General features: G+C 37.4%; 1 long non-coding RNA gene across 9 annotated transcripts in view; it reads right to left on the bottom strand.

Moving 5' to 3' along the window:
- The window catches only part of LOC112541514 (uncharacterized), a 220,299-nt gene that overhangs the window by 94,272 nt on the left and 98,954 nt on the right, over window positions 1-27,073 (bottom strand). For all 9 annotated transcript variants that reach the window (XR_015796357.1, XR_015796355.1, XR_015796359.1 and 6 more), the window contains exon 2: window positions 5,030-5,125. This is a non-coding gene — a long non-coding RNA (uncharacterized LOC112541514). The remainder of the gene's footprint in view (window positions 1-5,029; window positions 5,126-27,073) is intronic.

Here is a 27,073-nt window from a genome sequence, read left to right on the forward strand (position 1 = left end):
TGATAATGACCAAAGCTGGCCAAGTGAGGTTCTATTGTCTTCCAGTGCCTGGAGACTGTGCAGGCATGGATGGGAAAGAAGTATATCCCATTCAATCCTACCAAGACTGAGTGGCTGTGGGCATTAGGGCCACCTACCTATTTTTTTTATAACTTTATTAAATGTTTTAAAGAACAATAAAAACTAACCAAAACTAATATTAAGAAAGAAAAAAAAAGAAAAAAATGGAAAAAGAAAAAATGGAAAAACCAGAAGTGCAAAAAAAGGAAAAGAGAAAAACAACAAAAAAAGATTTGACTTCCAACCCACTACGCAACAGATGTAAGTAACAATGTGCATCTATCTCTTGCTCTAAATTTACTACATAATTTCCATTAATTCTATTAACCCATATTTCTTATTATCAAACCAATACAACATAATTTCATTTTCTACATCCCACAAAAAGTAAAAAAAAAAAAAAAACCAATTAACACTAAAATTACACAATGTCTTATCTCAATTCAAAACTGTCGATTTCTCCACCTCAGCCAACTCCATCAGCTTCACCATCCATTCTTCCACTATAGATAATATCTTATCTTTCCACCTTTATGCATTTAAAAACATTGTGGCTGTTACCATATACAAAAAATAAAATTATAAATAATATCATATCCTTCCACTTTATGCATATTAGAATCTTACTACTACTGTTATATATAAGAACAAAAATTTCATAAATTTAATAGCAAATATATTTTAACCTTAGTTAACTTTATACCAAGATCCTTAAAACATTGTCATTCAGTCCTGGTCACAAAACAAATCCCACTGATAACTACTGAAAGCCCCAGAATATATGCTAACCATAGAACAATAAATTCACTTAGTAAATCTTCTGTTTACTTTTTAAAAGCTTAAACTTTAATCCTTTCTTTCTTCCGGTTGGTTTCCCATCAACTCCTTGTCTTCTCCCAGGAACATCTCCAATAATTTCTTTTCGTTTCTTCCTAGGAACAACCTCACCGATGCAATACGTTCCTTTTGCAAATCCAAAGTAAAAAAATCTTTCCAGATTGCTCTTCTCCATTAGATGTATGTTCCCTTTGAACATTGTAACATCAATTGATTCCATTTGTAATTCCATTCTAGCATCTTTTTCCATATCGTCCTTTGGCCCTCTTAAATCCATATTTGAATTCACAACTTCTTTATTCATGTCACCTTCATAGTCTGACTTTTTTGGAACTCAAGTTGCACATTCGGTTCAGTGTCCACCTCTTTTTCAAAGTTAATCATCTTATCTACTCTTTCCTCTATCTTTATTTCAAAGGACTTAAATTTAGTTCCTAGTTTATCAAACATTGACTGGAGTAAACTTAAAAGGGTTATTTTGTCTTCTAATGGCTGTTCCAAGGGACCCCTCTTAGCCATTTCTTCTTCTTTTTTTTCTTTCTGTTTAGATAAGTAAAATGTATAGCCAGATATAATTAATTACAAATGAAAGTAAACTACAGTTTATGCCCTCTAGTGTCTTTCAAGCTAGAATTACAGGCACACATGTTCACTTCAAAGGGATTTCACAGGAATCAAGTTACAGTCTAGTTCTGTTTTTAAAGCCCCACCAATCAGCAAATGGAATTGAACAAAACAAGAAACTTTCCCATAGAAAACACAAACCTCGTTGCTGCAGATGGAGTTTCATTAAAAAAAAAAAAACTTTTAACCAATAAATCTTCCTTTTTTCACTATAAGTAAATTTTAAGTCTCTTTTAAATTCTGCTTTTCCTCCAGCTTTTTGAGAATTAATCAGCTTAACTTAAAGCTCTATTTCTTCATTTAAAAATATAGTCCCAGAAATAAGGATAAGCCCCAAGAGATTTACTTAACTGTTGTGAAGGAAGGTCTCTCTATTAAAAATAGTTGTAAACCAAGGTGTTTAAGAAATGAGAATCGGTCAGCTCTAGTGTCCATTAAAGGCTGCACAGCAGTGGTGAACTGAGGTGGTTCCCCCACCTCCCAGCCATTCAACCCGAAAGCTGTTTCGGGGCTTCAGTCTCTATGATTAGCTTTTGAGGAATGGCTGTCTGTAGACCATATGGGCCAATTTCCTCGCTTCCTCCTTAATTTGGGAGCAAACTGGGTGGCCAGTGCTTGCTGCCAGCCACCAACCCAGCTGCAGTGTCATCTCTTCCTGTTGTGGAGAGATGTTTAAGCTGCCATGTTCCCATCAGAAGTCCCTTGGGCCACCTACATCTGGGGATATTCCATCTTTAACTTGGATGGGGTTGTACTTCCGAATTCAAGAGTGGTACACAATCCTAAGTGAAGCATATGGCAAACCTGGAAAGCTAAAGGGCAATAATTATGGAAAGAAAACTGAATCCACTTATCTTACTTATCATCATCAATAACAACAACACCATCAACATCCTATTGGCCATTTTTAGGTTAGGGTTAGTCACAAGTAACTTTAAAAAGAAGTATTTTAAAGAATGGGTCAAATAGTTAGGAGAATGCCCAGTAAGGAGACATTCTATGCTGAGAACTCACCACCACGCAGACCCTTTCCTGTCTCTCACATAATCTACACCAGTCTTACAAGCAGACCCCCTGTATGTGGAAAGGCAATCTCTTTTCTATTACGTTTGTGTTAACTTACATTAACTTTACCAAGTACAACTGTGAACAGAGAGCTTTTGTTCATTAAAAGTGCTATGTAAGGTGTACTTAATATACCACTGATCCTTACAGGAATATCCAATGTTACCTCTGTACGAACTCCTGAAGATAGGATTCCTTAGGACACCATACTGTTAAGCATAGTTTCCTCATTGCCTCTAACATGTGCCATGAAAGGACTTTTTGTTTTTTGAAGGAGTTTCAATATAAAATTGATGCTGCAGAAGCTGTTACAAGACTTGTAATAGTAGTTACAATATAGACCACATTTATACTTTTGAGAGAGAGAGTGAGAGAGGAAGGACGGAGGGAGTCTACTTTCCTGAACTACATTTTAAGGGCCCTTGTCATTCTGTGCAGATGAATCCAGAGAATTTGAAAGGCCTGCTAACTCTGCTCAGCTCTGTAAAAGAAAGAAAGAAAGAAAGAAAGAAAGAAAGAAAGAAAGAAAGAAAGAAAGAAAGAAAGAAAGAAAGAAAGAAAGAGAAAGAAAGAAAGAAAGAAAAACCAGACTCTTGATTCCATATTAAAGCACAAAAACATTGCATTTGGAATAAAAGAAGACCAGAAAGCAAGACTGAAATATTGATCTCATGCTTTGCATATGTCTTGAGGGTTGGAATGGTTGTGTTTCTTTGCCATTGATACTGTACATGAGCAGATGATTTTTTTTTAACTTTGAAGGCACTTTAGGTATCACATTTTGGAACAAGAATATGCCATTCTTGTTCCAAAATATGATACCTAAAGTGCCTCCAAAATTTTAAAAAAATACTCCATTAAAAAATAGCACCTAGAGGAAGAACACCAAGATCAGTCTTTTTCATTTTTAACTTGTTTTTACAGTGAAAGTTTGTTCATTTGGTGGAAGGGAGTCTCCAACATTCCTGAATATCCATTAAATTTGCAAGTATGGCACTGGCAAGTTATGCTATTTGCATAATGACATCATTACACAAATGACACAAATCACCATGAATGATAGGTAAAATGTAATAAAATTTAAGTCCCTCTTCTTGATTATTTCAGATACAACGGTCTTGTCTGTTATTTCATCAGGATGTCCTGATTGAAATGTGCTCCATTATTTCCCATCTTTGGGGATAAATGGGAATATGTTCAATGGAGCTTCACTGTTTTTTTACCTTGTAAAATGAAAATAACAGCTCCTAGAAATAAAGGGAAAGACTTTGGGTAGTTCCATTATTCTTGGACATCCTGGAATATCATTCCTTTAAAGTCCTTGGCACCAATGGACATTCCATTATGCAAATAGAGATCTGAGAATTAGGAAGACACTTTTAAGGGGTTAGAATTTTAGTCTATCTTGCTCAGTATTATCTACAGAAAGGTACACAATGACTGAACCTTCCTAGGCTGAGAAAGCTAATGAATATGTGGAGTAGGTGTCGTGGGTGAGTGTGAGAGAGGAACAAAGAGTGTATGGATTCACACATTGCACGAGCCATAGTTTTCTGTTTGGGCCTGGTGTCATGTATGAATCCAGCCCTTTGGCTTATAAATCATGATTTGGTCTTAGCATTACATCTGTACCAAGCAATTAGGGCTTGTCCAACAGACAAATATGGTTTATTGCAATGTCTGAACTCATCTTTTTTGTTGCTCTGGTAAGAAAACATGAACTCTAGGCAGTGTCTCAGGTTTCAGGCCCCATGATGCTCCTCCCAGTGATGGATTCTTTTTATTTTTTTTATACCACCTACTGCTGAAAGATGTTCTGGGCGGCTGCATTGAGCAATTCATCCATTCCTCCCTTACATCCTCTCTAAATACTGGGATGGAGTTAAAATGGTACTCAGTGCTGCTCAGTGTTGATTCATGGTGTTCCTAATTTCCAATGTTGGTGCTGTAAGACTACCAGGACCCCAAAACTGGAAAGGGGGTTGATAGAGCACCCATATTATAGAAGAAAGAAAGATACTTTCATTGCAGCCTATACTGTCACACCCAGAATCCATCCCGTTAAAAATAAACTTTTGACACAAAAGCCCATGAAATATGATATTTGCTTTTTGTTTATTTCCTATAGCGTTCCTTTCTCTGCACCAAGGCATTTTGCTTGTGCTGTATATCATCCATTAATGTTGCTGCTTCTGTGTCTGGTTCTTCTTATCTCAATGAATTTTTAATGAACAATTGGAGAGAGGAATAAATTATCAGCATTCTACCAAAACCGCCACCAGCTGACAGTTTCTAATTGAACATAATGGTTTTATTAGTGTATTTGACTAGACTTTAATCAGACTTGTTATTGTTAAAATAATTTCCTGTGATTGTTCTGCTTTTCTTTTAATACTCTGTGTCTCTGAAAATGGATAACAAATAAAAAAAAAATTAGACTTACCTAGCATGAGCTGTTCAGTTGCTTATTCTTGTCAATTCCAAACACAGTACTTCAATTTGGCTCAACAGAGAGATATGAGTAGAATTTTCATTTGGGCTAAAATAATGAAAAGATGTTCAATAAACACCTAGTGATTTATTGCAATGAGAACCTTCAGAAAACTATTCTCAAACTTCCTTCAAAGAAGCATGTTTTAGTTTTTAAATGTGTGCATCCATATACCTAAAAAAACAAAAAACAACCTGCAAAAATCAAGTTTGCTGGATCAAACTGAATGGATGTGTGTGAGAATTGGTAAAAATATTGTCTTAACTATCTACATTAATACAGCAGTATTCCAGTCTGACAGAAAAATGTAATTGTTAAAGTAAATTTCCCATACATCCTGCTTTCATTCATTGACACCTACATTTTGCTGATGGAGGTATTTTAAACACAATTTTCCCCAGTGTAGGCTTTTTAAAAATTTAACATTTTTTTTGTATCTTTCAGAAGCAGTCTTTTTTTTTTTTCCCAAAATTGGTTGTAGCTTATTTTTGATCAGCAAAAATTGAATGCATGCCAGACCTCACATCACTCTGAAGTCCACTGGGAACTGAATGCCCACATCAAAGTTCAATGGAAACTCTCCTGCAATTCTTTTCCATCCATTGTCAAAGATAATCTATTCTAGCACCTTGTCTCCTACAAAGGTCAACCAAATACTCTAATCAAGTACAATAAGATGTTCATTTCAGATATTATGCCAATAAGTAGAGAAGGAAAAATCAGAACTAGTAGCTATAGTGATGTGAGAGGAAGAAGTAACTGTCTATATCTTCATTGTACCAGATGAACAGAGCTTTCATCTCTATAGTATATAAATCCTCATTTGAACGTTTTATGGACTTCTATTGTATATATTGTAGCATGCAGCCAAAAAATAATTCCCTGTACCCATTCTCATTCATTTTGAGAGGGAAGAAAAAAGTTTTGAAAGCTTTTATATGGCTAAGAGGTTTTTGCACATCTGCAGTGTAAGGATGTGAAAATGTCTTGTGTTTATTCTCTTGAGCATTTTGAGAGTCAGTGTGGGGGTGGTGGTTAAGGAGTTGGAGTGGCACCAGGGAGACCCAGGCTTTGTCCATCCTTGGCCACAGAAACTTTCTGGGTGAGTTTGGACTAGTCACTGTCTCTCAGCCCAACCTATCTCTTGGTTATTGTAGAGAAAAAATGAGAACGGTAGATATGCTTAGCTTTGTAGCCCTACTTATTTTCCAGGCCTGGTATCATATCAGCAGCCAGATCAATGGCTGGTAACTTCTTAATAACAACACTAGTCTTGCTTTTTATCTTTATTAAAATAAGAGTTGTGCAGATTGGCAAAAGTTCAAGCAAAGCAATTCCATTGAAGATGCCACACAATCTCCTCACCCCAAAGAGTGAAAGCAAAACATCTCCCTCAAAGATATGCATAATCTGACTATGGGTTAACTACTGGAACTGTTAAAGGATACTTTGGTTATCATAAGTGTTGGTGGATACTGTGAGATGACCCAGAGCATCTTGTCTAGGTAGCAAGAAGTACCTCATTGAGACAATTCACAGCCACCTCATACTGGTCTAATTAAAAACAAATTGTAACCCCCACCCCTTTTTTTTCACATCTCTTTGCAGAATACATTATATGCCCCTGGGGAGAAGTTCCATCACTGTTGTTATTGCTGCTGTTTTGTTATTACCTGTATTTTCAAATATAAACTAAAGAACTACTTTTTGAGTTAGATGTGTGGGGTGTAAAGTGGAATGCCAGTACACATATTTAGCTTCCTGAATTAACAAGAAATAATTTGTAACTATTTCATGCACTATTTATAGAAACATTCTTCCATGAATTCACCATCTGTGATTATTTCTCTCCCCAGCCCCAGTAAACACCTCTGAAAAATAATTAAAGTGTTAAGAGTCTGCAGGAAAAAAAAAAAAAACTTGCTTAGTGAATAAACTCCTTTACCCCCTCTACCTCATGCATCTCTCTCTCTCATATAATCCAGACACGTGCTGCAAGGCCAAGGCACCTTAATTAAAATGAATGCAATTTCACAGCAAGGAGTACAGCAAAAGTGGAACAATTGAAAAAATTGGTTTTTATTTATTTTCTTTCCACTCTTCCCCTTTCCAAATAAGGCTGGATAATATTTTAGCTGGCAAAGGCAATAACACTGCATGGAAAGTGAGAGAAGGGCTTGAGGTAGAAATAGAAATGAATATAAATAAAAAGTAGGTTAAGATTTACAAATCTAGGGTGGTGCCTTTAAAAGTGAGGGTGGTTTCACCTTCATTTTCAATTGTGTATTATGTGTCAGGTATATTATATATATATCAGAGGTAGACAGCCTAAGCCACTAATTCATGGCCACCTCTTTTTGCAGCCCTCAGAACTCCCTTGGATAACTATTGTAAACACTGACAATATATTTCCCCACCATTTGGGGAACATGAAAAACACATTGAAATATTGTAGAAATCCTAAAAGAAATTTTTAAAATCGAAGCAACATCTCTGCCCCCCCAAATTACTTCTCAAAGTGTGGGAAAGTAAGTGAAAATCCTAGCTCCCTCCATGCATGTGAGATTGCCTCACCAGTTTTGCATCATGGTCTCATGTAGTTGAGATCATCCATATCTATACGTCACTCACAGCCTCCAATGTTTCTTGCCCTTGCTATATGTGATGCTTCTGAGAAGTAATTCTAGGAACATCCAACAGAGTACTACAACCACTCGGCATCATGGTAGCACAGAAACCAACAAAATCCCTCCAAAACATTTTAAGTAAATCAAAAGAACCTGTAGCCCAAGAAGAAAAAAACAGGAGTCATCTACAACATACAATGTAAGAACTGTAATAACCACTATGTAGGACAGACAGGCAGAAGACTAGCAGAGCGCATCCATGAACACCAACTGGCAATCAGAAGACATGATGAAAATGCCTTAGTTTCACAACACAGAGACAGACTCAACCACAATTTCAATGGGGAAACTGTTAACATTTTAGATCAAGACAAATCCAAAAATGGTAGGGAATTCCTGGATGCTTAGCATTCAAACAAATCAGCCATCAATAGACACTGAAAATAAATCCCATTTACATACTATTTAAAAGATACAATCAAAAGCCTAGGAAAGAAACAAACAGCTGGGAACACATTCCCTCCAACAACCAACACCTAGATAAGCAAGAAACAGCACCAGATAAACAATAATGGAAGAAACATTACCTAGTCAAAGAACCATTAAGGAGGAAGCCCCACCTCCACCAAAACTGGTAGGACAAGCCACTATATATAAACAGCCTGTAAATGCCTCTCTTCCTCACACTGATGATGTTACCAAGCCTGATAATGAAACATCTGCAAGCAAACAACCAAGCTCAGAGAGCATCAAGAAACCAACAGATTGGAATTTCTTGTGCCATTAGCGCAATCTGTGAAAGGAGAATCTGAATGATTCAAATAATGAGTTCACCAGAGGTGAGTTGAAAGCTGCAAAGTGTAAGTTTTAAGCCTAACAGGAGGACTTTGAACATCTACTGCATGTGTTCTGAAGTATTGGTGACTGTAGAGATATTTTCTGACCCTATCCTTCCTTTACACCTCTGGAAAGGGTTCAGTCCAAATTCTTAAGACCCATATTTCAGGTAGCCCCTTGTATCCCAAATGTAGCACTAAGGAGGGAATCAGGATTGTCCAAAGTCAAAACGGGCTCATGGACTTGTATTATAGCACATTGGTTGAAACTACTGTTTTTCCCCACAGGTTTGGGTTCTTTCCATATCAATGATAACTATAAATCAGTATGGTTCAGGCCTATTTTACAAAAACTTCAACATCTCAGCTTCTCTAGTGAGGCATTCCTAATGATGGGCTACGAGCGTGCACTCAGTGAATTCAAATAGCGTATCAAAGACCTGGAAGTCCAGCAGGGGCAGTCCACTTTGCCTAAAAATGTTTTTTTGAGCAGGCAAGCCTTTTCTTACAAGTCAGCAAGATACCTAAATTACATCACTGTCCCCAAATTTTGGAGGGCACTAACTCTAGCATGCTGCAATGCTCTTCCTACAGCAGTTTTGGAGGGCAGATACAAAAAAGTCCCATATGAGCTGAGATTGTGCCCCTGTGGACAAGGGGCTATTGAAACTATAGCAGATGTCTTGTTATACTGTATTTTTTTATAAGGACTCACAAAACCATCTAATAACTCCTTATCTGATAAAATACCCAGGTAATTCTGATCTTTTTTATGTCCAGTTGTTGCTATCTGATCAGAATGATTTAGTTTCCCTGCACGTAGCTAAATTTTGTTATACTGTCTGCAGAATTAGGCAGATTTTGACTGCCCACAGGTGACCCCACCAATCTGTATATATATTATCATGTGCTGTTCATTTTATTTCATGTATTTTTAATGTATTTCAATATATTATAATGTATTATTATTTGTAATTCTGGTCCGTGACCATAATAAAGATGATGATGATGATGATGATGATGATGATGATGATGATGATGATGATGACGACACTTTCTGTGGCTGACAACCTCTTGTTATTTGTCTGTCTTTCACCCACACTGCATACAATACTTTTATGGACAATGCTACATCTTCACACAGTATTGTACATAGGAGTTTCACTGGAAAAGGTAATGTGAGTCAATCAGATGTGGGCTGGAAACCCTTTCTAAATCTACTTTTGAAGAATTCACCTGGAGATGGAACTGCAGCTACCACAAGGAAATATCAGGCCCGGGATGATGGACATCATTTATCCCCACATTTCACCCCTGTGGTTCTCTGAAAAAGATGTTTCAACATTTAGTCATCCACAAATGACTTAGCAAAATGAAAAATAAATTTCCTACACCCTAGTGCGCAAATGCGTAGTATTTGAGCCTTCTTAGCTCTTCCTCTTTCCAGAGGAAACAGAGCATTGACTGATTGACCTAACTGACAGGCACCACGCTAGCGTCATCTGTGAGAATGCTGATTAGCCAATCCAATTGCCACCACCCCTTTCCTCCCTTGCAACATTTTAAGTTCTAAGAAAAAAACCCTGAACTTTAAAGTAAAGCCTAATAAATGTGAATGATTGTATATATATAAGCCTGAAGGAGAAGGTGGCTTTTAAAAACCCAAACACTGGTCACAACATGAGAAAAGGGAATGAATCTGAGCCTTTAGAAACTGAATTTCACTTGATATGTAGGATGATTTTAAACATTTTTCTTAGTAAGTTGCATGGTGAAGGGAGCCCCATTTACTTGCACTTTATATTTTCTGAACTTTTTTGTAACATTCTAGTCAATGGTTCACAATCTATGGCACACAGACAATCCTCAGTCTAAAAAGGTACTGCAGGTACCAATACCAAACATTATTTTGTAGTAGCTAAAGTAGTATTTCTCAGCCTTGACAACTTTAAGATGTGCGGACTTCAACTCCCAGAATTCCCCAGCCAGCCATGCTGGCTGGGGAATTCTGGGAGTTGAAGTCCACACATCTTAAAGTTGTCAAGGCTGAGAAACACTGAGCTAAAGTCTCACTAGATCACCCATCTCCCAACTTGCTGATGTTTTTGCTCCAAATCTTGTGAGACTCCAAGCAAAGCCAGTGAGCTCTTCCAAAAGTTGATATCATTTGAGATACAATGTATCTATGGGGTTATGTATGTCGCTGCATTGGCAGCTCCATGTTTCCAATCCCCACGATGATTTGGGAAAGTTTTTGATGATAATATAATGGTCCACATGAAGGAAAGGACTGGATCCAGTGTTGTAGGTGGACTACAAGCAAACAAAGCAAGCTTGCTAAAAGCATTCCCCAATCATGGAAAAAATGCTACTTGAATTTGAAAATAATTTCAAAGAAACTCTATAAACATGAGGAACCAAGCACGGATATTTTCACTGTAAATATTAACCTTTGAGAAAATGATGAGAAATGAGAGAGAAGCTACTGAAAAGCAGCCATTACAAGGTTCCTTCTATAATTATAATGGCTCCTCTGCCTGTCTGTCGCTTGAATTACCAAGTTCTCATGTGTGGTTTTCGTGATACTGAAAACCACAAGCGAGCAGTTCTTGGAACTGTTCTGAACCTAAGCAGTATGTTTTTTCTAGAAATGTTGTAAATATTTTCCTATGTGTAGTGTATGCCTTAATTACACAGCTATGCAAAAGACCAGAATGACTGAGAAAACATATTCAGAAATATAATAAGGAATTCTTAAAACATGCATATATAAAAATTACTTTAATTGCTATATCAGCTGTAAATTTTCTGCAAGATACATTTCAGTTTCTTCCTACTTCAGTTTATGCATTTTGCATGCATTTTTATTTTATTTTAAGACTCTGTGAAGTGTTTTTGAATATCCTTAATAAATAAAGGAATGAAGACAGAACATGCTTTCTCTAACCTAAAAGGTTCTTCCACCTTTAATATCAAAGGAAATCAGGTGTAGTGATTAGAATCCTAGACTAATTTTGGAAAATCTAGTTCAAATCCATTCTCACTGATCTGTAACCCAGGAAAATCATGGGCCAAACCCCATCAGTTTACTCTATCTTTAGAAGGCTATTTTGAAATTAAATGCATGTCAGCTTAAGATCTTTGGGGGAAGTTTGGGAGATAATACAATAAATGATCATTCGTAATATTAAATGTCAGTTGTATCAATGATACACCTTCCTTCTTATTTGCTTCCATTCTCAGACTAGAAAGCTATAGGTGTTAATTTGTCAGGGTGTCATACTAGAAGCTACAAGACCTCCCCCTCAAGAGGTGGGGTTATCTGTAGAACCTCATACCCAGAAATAGCTACTATCCATTAATTTCCATTTCAAAGAAAAATACCACATATTTTTAAGATTTCTGTCAAGTTATAAAAGTCCAGAAACTTTTTTCAGCAGCAGTGTCTGGGGAGGTGGGTATGGGGTCAAAATTGGCAGATGGAGTATTGTGATTGAAGCTGACAATAAAAATAAAAAGCAATAAAAATGGAAGGCAGGGGATAAAACAAAGGAAGGGAAATATAACTAAACACAGTTGACACCAAGACCATAAACTATATCTACACTAATACAGTATATTAGTGAAGTATTTGGACGTGATGAAAATAAAGACAGCCTGTAAGGATTGAAAGATACGGAGAGGTATAGAGAGTAGTGTTGAGGTAGGCTACAGGTAGTCCTTGCTTAACAACTGCCCTGTATAGAGACTGTTCAAAATTATGATGGCACTGAAAAAGTAACTTTACAACCAGCCCTCGCACTTACAAATGTTGCAGCATCCCTGTGGTCATGTGATCAAGATTTGGGCACTTTGCAACCAGTGGCCATTTACAACAGTTGCAGTGTCCCACTGTCATGTGATTGCATTTGCACGCTTCACAGCCAGCTTCTGGCAAGCAGAGTCAATGGAGAAGCCAGCAGTGAAATTGCAAATCACTGTCACGTGATTTCTTGCTTAATGACCACAGTTGATTCACTTAATGACCACGGCGGAAGTGAGGTCATAAGCCTGTCACAGTCACGTGATGTCTTGCTTAACAACTGCATCACTTAGTGACAGAGTTCCCAGTCACAATTGTGGTTGTTAAATGAGGACTACCTGTAGATCCAACAACATTTCCTTTTTTTTCCCATTATGCCATGCTTTTAATTTCTTTGGCTTGCTACTTCTTACATATTTCCTGCACTTGGCATACTGTTGCTTAACTTGAAGAGAATTGGGTATGTATGCATGCATGAATTTTAACAGCTTCTCATTTAATGTATAGATACTTTAATTGCTGATCAAAAACTCAATTTCTCTAAAAGAAGGACTGGAAGAATTTGAAATTAAAAAAAAACTTTAACAAAACAACAACAAAATGAACAGATTTGTCCATGCAGGCAGGATGCTTATCCTTTCAAGGACAAAGTTTGAACACTTGTTCCCTTAACTCACTTGCTGAATTAAGATTACAACAGCAAACTTTTTTTCCCCAAGGTCCTCATTTTCAACACCTCTGCAGCAGGATCCTCTCCGTGTCAGAATCAGCTGAACTCAGGAAGTGGTTATGGCTGAGGATTTTATTTGCTTCAGTTTGGGGAAGAGCCTCCCACACTTGCATGCTTCTTTATAAATGAGATAAATGAGAAACTTAGATTCCTAACCTATCAGTATGGGAGGAAACCAAAATATGCCTGTTCTATACTAGATGAAAGTTGTCCTTCCCCACATTGTGACACTTGTATAAGACAGTTGCTGTCTATCTCATCTTTCTCCTAGATAAGATAACATGCTTGAGTTTTTAAAGTAAATGTCACAGCTTCCATAACTCCAAAGCAAGATGAAAAGCATTATTTGAACAAATTTCAAATGTGGATTACATTATGAAAGTCCACTTTCCATCAAAAAGCCCTAAAAATAACAGTAATGTGCAGACAATTGCTTACACTAGAACTCTCCACAGGACTAGACAGACAGATTTACATGGTTTGAATGACATCTTTTGAGCATCCCACATAAAAGATGTAATTAGTTTTCTACGGCCAAGTTTTCAAACTGTTATAAGTCTGTGCTGATGAATTAGATCAACAAATTCACACACACATATATACATGCGCACACACAAACTCGCTCTACTATGATCAGAAATGTGAATTTCTCACACTGTGCAAATGGTAGTTCAGAATTTTTCTTGCCTTTCTGTGCATTTCTCAAAAGTCTGAGTTCAGTACTCTTTATTCCTTGATAACTGTGCTTTGCTCATTTGCAGGCACCCGTCTAAACACTACCTTTTACATTTCTTTTCCAGCAACAAGTTACTCCCGTGCATAATATTTCAAGGTTCGTTCTCCCTCTTGCCTTTTTTGCTAGCTACCAAACTTCCTCTAATTATTACTTTGTTGTTGTTGTTGTTTTAACATGGCACCTTGGTAATGCAGTGAATGGCTTTCTGATTATACAAATGAGAAACGTTTATAAATGTTTTAATAACCAAAAGAAGAGCTGTCTCCAGTCAAGATGCAGATTTAGAGCAGACATGGCTGGCTGCACCACAGCCTACTTATTCCTCTCAAGAAAGCTTTGTATAATTCAGAACGTCTTGGAAAACCCTGTTTTGAGATCCTTAGACAAGAATAGCCTCCTTCCTTAACTTTAAGATGACCCATTTTCATTTTCAAGGTGCATGTAAGGGACTCATTGAGTTTTCCCACTGAATATATTTTTCCTTCTTTTTCATATCAAAAAATCTTAGCCTACTGATGGTAGTGTTTGCATATAATTTAGTTTGGGTGGAGGGGAGGAGAGGAGAGGAGCTATATCTTATATGCCTTTTTCAGGTATTGGACCTCAACAAGGAATTTTATTATGTGTGCATACTGGCCCTACTACAAATGTCTAGGTAACAAGTTTTAAAGGTCGACTGAAATCAAAGTCTGAGATTTGGTGATCTAGGAATTAAAACCTGAAATGGAAAACTGATTCTGAACCCAACTCAGGCATGACATTCTGTGGTCCTAGACAGACATTTCAGGCCCAAATAGTCTATATTGTTAAGAAGGAGAAGCATCTAAAGAAATATACAGTACTGAAAAAAGAGAGATATTGCAAGTAAGCACAGTTCTGGTGCTGGCCTGTGCAAGGACCTCTTTTTAATGCTTCTGACATTCCTAGAGATATCAATCACTTGCTAGGCTCAAGCCAAGTAACCCAATGGAGGGTCAGGGACAGGGTACCATCTTTACATGCCCAAATTCCCAGGGTCACTTCCTAGCATCTTCAGTTAAAAGGTTCACCTCAGTGAATGAGGTGACCCTTTTAACTTTCAACCTTGAGAACCTTTCTCAAAAGTAAAAAGGACCAGTACATGCTGGAAATCAAAACTGTCCAGTATTTTTAAGCACTGCACTACATTTCTTCTTATCTACATTCCAAAGAGTTGGTTGGCCTGTTGAAAATACTAGAATATAAACCCATCCAAGCCATAACCTGAAGATGAAACTTTAATCTCCTGGCCAGATGAAGCTGTTACAAGGATGTTAAGAGATAGTCTTGGCCAAAGTTGCTCCTAGCTAAGTAAATCAGCTCCTAGCTAAGTAAATTACAGGAACAGATGGAGGACAAATTACACATATCAAAGGCGAGGGAGTAATCCTTACCACGTCATCTGGAGGTTTTCTCAGTTAGATTGTTTTGCTTGTAAGTATGATCTGTTCTGTTTTTCATCGCCCCAATTTAACCCAAATAGTGTGTAAGCTAATTTAAGCTCTTAAGGAAATAGCATCAGGGCACCAATGAAATCTGCTCCAGTGTATTTCTATGGAGAAATCTTGATGGCCCAGCCTGGTATATACTGAAGAATGTACTTTGCTGCTCTAAGTCAATGTTCTGCCACCTGGCCATGGGATATCCCCCCATCTTTTCATGTGCCCCTTAGCATTGCGTTTATATCTTAAGGGCAGAGTATCACTCCTAAGCCTAACAAATGTTGCAGCATATGCTCAACCACTAACATAGCAGTGGCAATAAATCAGGAGCTCACATCAACAGCTGCAGCTCACAGTTCACAATTTGTTAGTTGGAAAAGGTGCTGCCAAACTCCTTCTGGTTTTTTTGCCACTATAGACTAACCAGCTCTTCTCCACAAAGGTCTATAGCAGTGTTTCCCAACCTTAGCAACTTTAAGATGAGTGGACTTCAACTCCCAGAATTCTGGCTGGCTGGGGAATTCTGGGAGTTGAAGTCCACTCATCTTAAAGTTGCTAAGGTTGGGAAACACTGGTCTATAGCATAGGAGTGGGAAGCTGAAATGTTCAAGAATAGAACAGAGAAGACAGGGCTTAGGAGACAAGATTTTGAGGAAGGAGAAGAGAGAGACATCAGCCAAAGATTACAGGCCAGAGTAGGTCCCCAGATGGGAGATCCCCATCAGCCATCTAACCTTGCAGTTTTTCATACATTGAAAGTAATTCAGACGGCCTAATTCATTCCTTGTCATCCCCTTAATGAACACGCATACAGACTTTTCCCTTTAATATTTTTCAGTTGACAAGCAACATTCCATCTCTTGCAGGATACTAAAGATGCCTAAGCCTAATTGGATTACTCCATGGTAGAATAAGTTTTTTGTACTCAGAATCCCCCATAGCATCTGGACCCTTCCTTTCCTTCCCTCCTCCCCTTCCCCATGCTTCTCTTCTGGTTTTAACCCTGGATTCAGAATCAGAGAGAAGTATATATAAAGCCCAGTTTCCAAAATTTATATAACATTTTAATGTCGTCAAAAATAGAACTTGGGACCACACCATAAAAATGTTTGTTCTCTCTAATGACTGAATTGTATGAGCCAAAGTAAACAACAAGAACAACAACAAACAAAAGAACTATAGGACCCAGCTCTGAGAAGATAAATCAACCTCTTGAGATAGACCCCAAGATCATCAGGACAAGGGAAAAGAATGTAGAATTTTTCCGTCAAGTAGAGAGTCAATCAGAAGTACATGTTTAATATGATGATGTTTATATTTACTTAGCTTCATTAGGGCTCTTCCCCTAGTATTCATAGGCTTGTTACCTAAATTATATACACAAGGCTGAAAAAAAAGTGGAGGTGGGGGGAGAATGCTGTACAGTGCTGAACTCCCAGGTTCAGGAAGCTTGATATTCAACTCACAAAGTCTAATTTTATATTTTTACGCTGGTTGCAACGACGACGACAAAATCCCCAAAATTACTTTTTCTTAACTAGAAAAAGAAATGCACATCTTATGGCAGCACAGTAGGAAAAACAAACTCAGTCATATATTTTAATGAAAATGAAGACTAAAGGCACATTCTTTCTGGCATTTAAAAATACAGCAAGGCAGAATGATCCAGAATTAAAAATTATCCCCGAAAGTGTATTTTTAACATCAACAAGCAATGCCTATAATTTTATTCTGAAACTTCTTCTGTAACCCCTCATTAATTGCTAAATTGCTCTTTCGGCAAAGTTTGGAAAATAAAGCCAAGCTATAAGCACTATTGCTTCATGCCAAGAACAAATTAATGGTGGCAATTACCAAGCTACAGTAGATTTCCATACAGTTAGCAATTAGGTGGGCAGGTCATAAGTTAAACACTGTATCAGATCTACATAATATAAGGGCATATAATATAAAGGAGTCCATTACAGTCTAACTCTCTGGTCTTCTGTATCAGCACAATCACCAGGATATCACTGCACATTGGGAAATAGAGGGGTAAAATTCATAGCGAGATTCAAAGTTCTTTGATTCAAAGACCTGGATATCTTCAGGATTTAACTCCCTCCCCCCATCCCACAAATCAGCATATTAGGGCATTTTGTGCAATTACTCTTCTATACTTTGGCACTAAAATGTGTTCTTCAATTTCCTCCAAAGGTTTCGTCCTCTGCAAAAGAGGCCTTTGTTCTTGTGTATCATTCCCAGAGTGGTTTTTAATTACTTTGAAAAGGTTTGGAAAAGGAGTTTGCACTTGTATTTTGTAGCTGCAGGTAACAGAGGCTACTAATGTCATTGTTGTTTTCTGTTCCATGTCACCATCTCACAGCTGCCCTAGTTTCCTCTTAGTCTCTGACCAAAAATAAACCAACATCCATAGGAAAGTACTTCGTGACAACCGATGTGCTGAAATTCTTGCTGCCCTTTGTTTTTGACTGTTTTTCCCATAGACTAAGAATGAAATGTATTTCCAAGGTTTAGAACTGGATGATATAGGATAGGAAGCAAGGTGCCCACCAGGATCCTACAGTTTCATCAAACTGATGAAATCTCATGCTGCCATATTGCAAACTCAGCCCCTTTTATTTCATGATGCTTGTACAAAAAGGATGGAGATTTTTTACAATGGTATGATGCTGCTTTCTTCATCTGGCCTCCTTTGAATCCCCTCTGAGGATAATTCTGGATAGGAAGTAAGGATTCAGCTCCTTATATAGCTGAGGATTAGACTGCAAAAGGTTGAAATATGGGCAAAATATTGTTTCATATCTCTTGGCACACTCTAACATTTTTGAAACTGAATTCTATACTAGCTTGGTAGTAGAAATGCACAACCTAAAACTCTGTGATTATATATGCCCCACCCAAAACAAAAAACAAAAAACTTTGTCACAGCCCCCAGGGAACAGTAGAAATTATCAAATTGTAATATTGGAAGGGACAAAGGAAGAAAAAGTGGTAAATATTAATGCTGTGCATTAATGATTCCAAAGGAGTGATTGAGAATTCACATGAACAAGCCACCTCTGCATCAGCCTGAAAGTAATTCAGGATTGCATGGACCCCGGGAGGGGGGACCAACTGCTTTAATGAAAAGCACAGGGGTGTTATATTCAGACTTGTGAGTAGTCTGAAGCACTTCAAAATCATTTTCAGAGCAAACACTGCTTTGAAAATTGCACAAAATTGTAGTGGTGAACAAAGCCCTTCTCTTGAGATCCTTAAAGCAACCATGTCTTCACCAGGCTCATAAATTTGCTGGGAAGGCTGTCCCCAGAGGGCTGTGCTTTTATGTGAATGCATAGCCATTTGACTGGTGTTCCCAGTGGATGTGTTGTCTACACGTAGGCAACTGGGGAGAGCATTTGAAGAAATTCTACAAGCCTCACAAAGGTAGTGGCTGCTTTAATAAATTTTAGAGAAGTGATTCATTCATGTTAATGCCAGTTGCAAATACGTTTTCAATGCTTTCCACAACCCTACAATTATATACTTGACCAGACAAAAATCACATTATGTACAATTTTAATCAAATGCAAATATAAATGAAATCGAAATAAAATTTGGTTGCATTCTGGTTTCTAGCATACCACTTAAGAGCTACATGTGGCCCCTGGTCTGGAAAAACTAGCACACTCCTGTCTCAGAGACTAGAGAAAAAAATAACATTATTATTTTCCACCCCATTGAAATTCCTGTTAGTGATTGGAATTCATGAAATATGGTATTGTTCCCCAGTGAAAGAACCACTGGGATTCTTTATCTTCTATTCATGAATAATGAATATTTTTCTCTCCTTAGCAATCCCCCCATAAGGCTTTAAAGAAGAGAAACCTTGGAAGAGAAAGCTTTTTTTCTTTTTTCATCAGTGGTTAGTACCTTTGGATTATTAAAAATCTCAGATTGTATCACAAAAGGTGTTCTAGTGAGGTTTGCTTTATATTTGTCTACTGTCATTATCAAATCAGCAGGGAACAGCATCATATAAAAGCCTGTGCTCACCTTCACAACTGAATGCTCAAACTGAGATTAAGGAAATTTCTCCACTAAAAATTTACAGCATCACTGAAATAATATGAAACCTGTCCTCAGTAGTGTTACACCAACACAGTGAGTGGATGACAGTGGGTGGATGACACTAATGGGGATCCTCTCACTCTTTCCACATGATAAAATGATTGAGACTCCATTCACTAAACATCTCCAATGTTTTGGAAGATGTTTCGACCTTTGGAGACAAGCTAAGAAACATGACCACCATTTAGGGCTGCCAAATTCATCATGTGTCCATGAACCTGGTTAGACCGGGAATGAAAATTCAGTATCTCTGATAAGGTACAGCGTACTGCCAATGTAGCCTGCAAACAACACAGTTATTTGGCTGACCAAGTTCATATCTTTATTATCTTTCCAATGAGTGAACAGTTCCATATGCAACAATTTCCATATACCACATAAGTACAAGCCACCCTTTATTCTCAGACTATCTGAGCTATTGGTAGGTTCCTTATCTAAGGAACTGTTTGCTTCCCCTCTACTGTAGAAGGAGAAGAACTTCATTTTCAGATAACCATTTCCCTTTGTCCAGGTGAACTTGGGATCAAGGTAAATCTTTCTAAGCTAAAATCATGCTCTACATTTGCCAAGTCCCAGACTTAAAGATCTGATTATGGACTCATGGATGGACCAACTGAACAGATGTTCCCTCTTTGCCTGAATTACTTGGTCCTAGTTGACTGTGCACAGGACTGGGAAATCACAGTTAGTCCTTCCTTTCCAACATAATATATGCATGAGTGCAACACCTCATAATGCCCACCTAAACTGACTAAAGTATAGCTTTATCACCAACAGCATCAGCCCATGTAGGAGGCAAGTTCCCAGTTCTTGTAACTGCGAAGTCTTTCACCTTCATTCATTCTGTACACTCGCTTATCTTCTGCTATCCTGTTTTCCCCCTCCTTTTCACACATACAACTCTAACTCTTCCTCTTTATTTCAAGGAAACACCTCTTTCAACTGCCTTTCTTTCACAGCATGTGATAGTAAAGCCTTTAAGTCATTCTATGAGCTTACTGGAATCAGAGAAAAGGTGCATTCTCCAGGCTTAAAGTAACTATGATGGTTGCATTCATGCAGACCTCACAAGGATCATACAGAGGAAAATCAAAGCACAAGGCAAAGTTAAACATTAGATTTAAATTTATGAACAAAAGAGATAGCAGACTCTTGTGTGAGTTCAAAGGATCCAGACCTATTTGTTGCATCTGAATGCTGATTCAATAAATAAATACATTCAACTAAAAAGCATAGACAGAAGTAGCGTCTGGCTTCAAGGAGGTAAGATAAAGGAGAAACTCCAAACATCTCTGAGTAATAAGTAAAAAGGCATTAAGTATGCCTTTGGTGCTCAGAGGGCAGCGGCTGCTGCTGTTTGACATCTTCTCTTAAAGGCCTGGTTGTGAGAATAAAATATAAGCAAAACAAATTACAAATAAGCCATTTGTTTTGACTTTTTCCAATAATCTTCTGAATTTATATTTCTAGAACCATAGTAGATTATCTATCTTCTTTTGCAATTTTTTGTTATTCGTTTCCATGTTTAATTAGTACTGCCTAGGTATATATGTAACACTGATGGGAAAGTTCTCCAGATCTAACTGGAGTCTTCTTTCTTTCTAGCTATTTTAAATCTGTTTTAGAATTTACGCTGCAGTTCTCACTGTTCTCAGTTCTAAAATCTGGTAGCTAATACTATGATCATTGAAATATCTATTGGCACAATACTGCCTACAAAATAGAAGCTAATTTGAATGTCACATATATTGCCTTCCTAACCAATTCAGTTCTAAACTAAGACTTACATGACTTGTACTATCAATTTTTCAAGTCCAAAATAAAGTATGTAGGGACACAATTATGTTAATAAAATATTCACATCAACCTAACACCATCTGTGGGTGTATATTTTGATTATTTAAGGGTGTGAAAGGTGGCCGACATTGATGAACAAAACCTTTAGGATGAATTTAGATAAGCCAAAGTACATAAGTTCAAGTCTCTTATGTGGGTTTGTCTGAATGATAATGTGACTCATCCAAGAAAACACACCAGCAATCAGTGCAGCTCCCGAAGTGGTGGTGTTATATGTGCCAAGTAGCCGACACTATTTACAAGCCAGGTAGCTGCATTTTGTACCAGCTGAAGCTTCTGAATGCTCTTCAAGGGCAGCCCCATGTGGAGTGCATTGCAATAGCCCAATTTTGTTTCATAATAATCTGGAAGGAACTTTTTTCCCAAGGCTGTTGAAAAACACAAATTCTCAGTGAATGCTAGACTCCAGAGGGTTAAGGCTCCTGAGTTTTTTGAAAGAGAGATCTTTCCTTATAGGTGTATCACACTGTTTCTCTGACAGTGTAGCTCAAAAGAGCTGCAGAAAAAGGCATTTGGCTGGGATGTCAGGATTCAGGCAAACCTGACTGCAGGGCTAGTCTACCTAATGAAAGAGAAATTAGATGATGCTACAGCAGATGAATAGATAGTCCCAATGGTGCATCAAGCGGGGTGGGGGGGCAGATTTCATGAACCAGTGGGAAGTGATTCATTCAAGGAGCATGAGAAACCATGAATCACTACTCAGCTTTGCATTTACCATAGAAGCAAGCTAAACATTCCTGTCGTGGGGTCAGCCATTTTCAAACCAGAAGCCAGTTAAAGTGATGTGATCAATCTGCTAAGCATGACAGAATTAAATTGATTTAATCTCCATTCTTTTAGTAGAGCCCATGAAAGTTATCCTGGGGAAGCCATTTAAGATCAGCTAGACATTACTTTTGATAACCACTCGCAGGAGAAATAGCTGACTGTCATCTGTTTTATCCATTTATCTTGGAAAAATAATGTATGAATGGATTTTAGAGTAAGCCTGCATTCTTTCCTTACCCGTGTTTCTTCCCTTACTTAAAAGCAAATCTGACTGAGATGTATCTACCAAATAAACATCTTTCTTTTTTATTACACAATTACATTACTGCAAAGTATTGTGCATTGGGATACCCATGAAAACAATTTAAGTTTAAGTTAGTCTGAAATGGAACTGCAAAGTAATTGCCATCTCTAGGTCTAATTCAAGATTTTGATACTGATCATTAAAGTCCTGAACAACTCAGAACTAGGGAAATCAAAGATTGTTTTTCCATTATGTATCCACCCAAGCTCTTCAAGCTCTCTTTTAGGATCACACCAAATGAAAGATGGTAGTACCTATCAAAAAAGGCCTTCTTCATTGTATTTTTGTGACCAATTTAATTTAAGTGTCCGTTGTACCTTGGGATAATGGATTTGACAAGCTTCATACTTTTTTGTGCTGCTTATCTTGCTCCATGTTATTACTTCATTATTTCATTGTATTTTTTGTTCATGTTTTTAGTAACTTTTAAAAGCTTTGTAATCCACCAAGAGAACTTGGGTTAATGGGCACATTAGACATACACCAATTAAAAAAAAAAAAAAATAGAAGAGCATAGATACCACCAAAGATGGGGAAAAGGAAGTTTATGAAAGTAATTACTATTTAGCATTTCTATATATTATTTGGGAACCTACTTCCCTTTCTGACATGAACAACAACTTCTAACAGTCCCAGCCAGTATGGCCAATGGTGAAAAACACTAGAAGTTATAATATAGTAGCAACTGCAGTAGATAAAAACAAGTTCCCCAACCCTTCCATATACATGTAGACCCCAGAGATCACCATAGTTTTTCTTCTGAGAAAACTTACAGACTTGTGTTGTGCAAAGTCCTTTCATTATATAACTTGGAGCTCTACCATACTATATTTAGGGTTCAACAAGAAGTTCATATACTTCATATTTTTTTTCCAACCCAAAGTCCCAAATATTCACAATGTCTTTGCAACCAAGAAGGAAAGAGATTTACAGTATTTGAATGGGGGAGAAAAGAGAACTGATATTTACCTTTTCAGGTGGAAAGGTCTGAATCGTTAGTTCTTAAATTTTGTTTGAATTCAAACAATGTTTATGATATTGAATTAGGATTGCTGCCTCTTTCTTCTTCCCATGCCAGGGAGATAAAACACGGTTCTCTGTAGATTAGTTATAATTCTGTTCAGTTTGTGTTTTTAATGCTGGTTAATCAACAGTTCACAAATTTATTTATAAATGAGAAGGGAAAATGAGATTCTGAAAGATACACACACACACACATACACATATACATATACATATATATATACACCCACACATACATACATACAAACTTGGATGAATCTTCTTTTATTCCTGAAATCTGACAAATCTCTAAAATCTGGTATAGTATAATCTACCTGTTCCTCTTGTCTAGTCTACAATGATGTAGTTAGGCTGATGAACCCCACTGGTTCTGGTTGACTAAAGTTATGTCCAAGGCAGCTAGAGGGCAAAAATAGCAAGGACATTTTGAAGAGTAAATTGAAAAAAAGAAATAAGATTGAGACAAAAGATAAATACTTTCATGTTTCAGGACAGAAAATCTGGTGTCAGGGAGAAAAATACCCCAAAGGGCAGATGGTAATATCCAGTTATAAGAAGTGAAGCAAAGGTCTTGACCACTGGAAAAAAAACCCAATATGTTAGACAGACTCCAGTTGCAAAGAATTGTTTTTATTGCATAATGGCTCCTTTCACCAAGCATGAACACCTTCTACAGAATAATTATAAACGTAACAGAAGAGACAGTGAAATCTTAAGCATTTTAAAATGAATATATTTCCATTTGGTAATACATTAATGTTAAGTGTGGATTTTTAATCTTCCTTTGCATTTGTCTATCTTGGTTCATTGACTTAAATAATATAAACAGATATGTAAAATCAGAGACGTTGTTGTTATTAGAAAAACAAGGAACACTTTCTCTTTACTGTCCTTTGGGTCGATCTGTAGGAGAACCTTTTACAATTCAATTCTTATCCTTTGCAGATAATAATATGTAAAAACAGTATAGCTGAACCAAAGCACAAAACTGTGCAGCTAACTTTGCCAAACCTACACTTTAATCATCTAAATTCTTGTTCATCCAACTGTCTATATTGTAACCCAGTTTTGTCACTTTCTATGTCTTGCTCACTTCTGCTATTGATGCTAACCACAGTTAAAGATCCAGTCTGTTGCTTGAGTTTCTAAATCTATAACAGGCCTATCTAAAGTTTCTATTTTGCTTCCCCCCAATCAATTAGGTAAAGGTAAAGATTCCCTTAAGTCAAGCCCAACTCCTGATGACTTCAACGATACATCCATGTAGTTTTCTTGGCAATAAAAAGGGAATGGTAGCACACTGTGGCTTTGCAAATCAACTTGAATCATGATTTCTAATTTGATCATCCAGTTGGCTCAGTTGTATGTCTGAATGCAACCTTCATTATATTGTATTCCTTAACCACAACAGCTCATGGACATGCTTTTGGTTTTGTCCATTACAATGATTTTTAACAGATGTGAAGCAAAGATTTTCTAACAGCTTTATTAAGCCTAAATTGATTCTTATTGTCCTGCTGGTTCAAATATATAACCGTTATTAAATCTATCTCCTATTTGGGCCTGAAATCTTGTCTGCTACTTCTTATGAGAATTTACAGACAAGCCTTTCAGATGAATTTACTTAGACAAAGAAAAATGAAGCAACAATTCAGTAATGTCTCGCCCCCCTTATATCAGCCCGCCCCATTCAGTCTGGCAGAATGGGCATGTTGCGGACTCCACCAGTCAAGGAACTTTGGCTGGCAGGGTCTAGAAAGAAGGCCTTTTCTGCCATGGCCCCCACTCTGTGGAACAACTTATCATCTGAAGTATGGTCTGCCCCCACTCTTATGGCCTTCCAGAAGAATGTGAAATCTGTGCCAGATGGCCTGGTGGCCTGATGGGGGCTCACACTGTTGGAATTGGCTGGTGGGATAATTGATTCTGCTCCCCCCCCCCATCATCTTGAATTGTATGTAGTCTTTTTATGTAGAATTATTTTTGAGCTAATTTAATATGGATATTTATATTTTTACTGTTTTTACCATTTGGATTTTAATTGTGAGCCACCCAGAGTCACCCTCTGGGGGAGATGGGCATCATATAAATTTAATAAATAAATAAATAAATAAAGTAAACTTGTGCATTTCAGAATTAAAATCTAATATTTATAATCTCATGCCCCATGTGAGTTGGCAAAGCCAGGTCTTCACTCCTTTCCAGAAGGCCAGGAGAGTGGGGCCCGCCTCATCTCTGAGGGGAGAATGTTCCATAAAGTAGGTGCAATGGCAGAGAAGGCACTCCTCCTGGGCCCTGTCAGTTGACATTCTTTTGTAGATGGTGTCTGTAACATACCTTCTCTGCCTGACTAGGTATACTGGGGATGAGATGGTCCCTCAGGTAACCTGGTCTCCTATGTTGGAGTGTGTCCTCTGAGATGATGTTAAAAAGCTTGATGGGGCTCTTATGCTATATAAAATGAATGAATGAATGAATGAATGAATGAATGAATGAATGAATGAATGAATGAATGAATGCTGATAGAAATTACAGACTTTTGGTGCTGGCAGGAATCAACACCGCAACACACACACACAGTTTGCTGCTTCTCTCTTGAAACAGAGTTCCTTGTAAGACTCTAGATCCTAAGTCTGAATCTTAAGATCTGAATCTATGTGGGACATATAAGGAAACCTTACATGTTGACAGCACCTTCAACAAGTTATGTTGAAAATTCAAAGCAGCACATAGTCATTTCTAATGATTTGCCCATCCCTAATGCACTTTTTAAAATCTCAGTGCCATCTCTCATCCAACAGACCTTGCAGGTTTTTGAAATGTGCAGAGCCTGTAAGCCCAGCAGTATCAGCAATGGTCTTTCACTATCAGTATTCTAACAAGACAAAAAAAAATTCAGATATTTAGTCCAGGTTGCCTGTGCTTAATTCAAAAGATGGTGAACCTTTACTACCTTCCTGAAACAGTTTTCTAAAACAGATAAAGTGTTTTATTTGTCTGCAGTTTTTATCATATCCCATTTTAATGATATCATTCAAGAATTACAAAGAGGGATGAAGATCAGCCCCATTCTTTAACCCCAAAGAACAAAGGGGTCTTCCAGATTCACTGCAGCACAATTCCAGGGGCATATGTTGTTCACCTTAACAGCTCTCAGATAAAGTGTTCAAGCTATAGAAAGCTTTAGTTTAATCCAATTGAAGTCCGCGGCGTAATGCATTTATGATTCTGTAATGCATGGTAAGTTCTCTTGCTGCTTTTAAATCTTACACATATGCTCTATTAATCCCATCTGTCCCTCAGTAGATGTAGTCTGGCACCAGCAGAATTATTTTTGAAAAGAATGTAAATTCCATAACACAGCTGCAAGCACAACGCTGCATGGCAATTGTCGGACAGGTTGACAAATGTTCATATTTTATGGGGGTAATTTCTGCTTTGCAAGATTTACCTTTACTCTTTCCTTTCCTTTACCCATTCCTCCCCCCACCCTTATCTATCTCCAGAGTCCAGAGATATAACACACATATATAGACAAATACAAATATAGAGCAAAACCTAAAGGGTTTCCCTGGTATTCCCATCTGTCATTTCTTTGGTGGTTTTTTTTTTTTTAAAAAAACATCCATTCATTAAACATTAAACCAATTCATAAAAAGAACTGGAGTAAGGAAATATGATTTAGTACAAGCATCCCCTTCACATTGTTTAATTTCCAGATCCAATATGTGCCATGG

The sequence above is a fragment of the Python bivittatus genome, unplaced genomic scaffold (assembly GCF_059951505.1).
Source record: "Python bivittatus isolate LINGU-HERP-01145 unplaced genomic scaffold, Pbiv_v1 ctg000330_np1212, whole genome shotgun sequence".
Classification (NCBI taxonomy): domain Eukaryota; kingdom Metazoa; phylum Chordata; class Lepidosauria; order Squamata; family Pythonidae; genus Python; species Python bivittatus.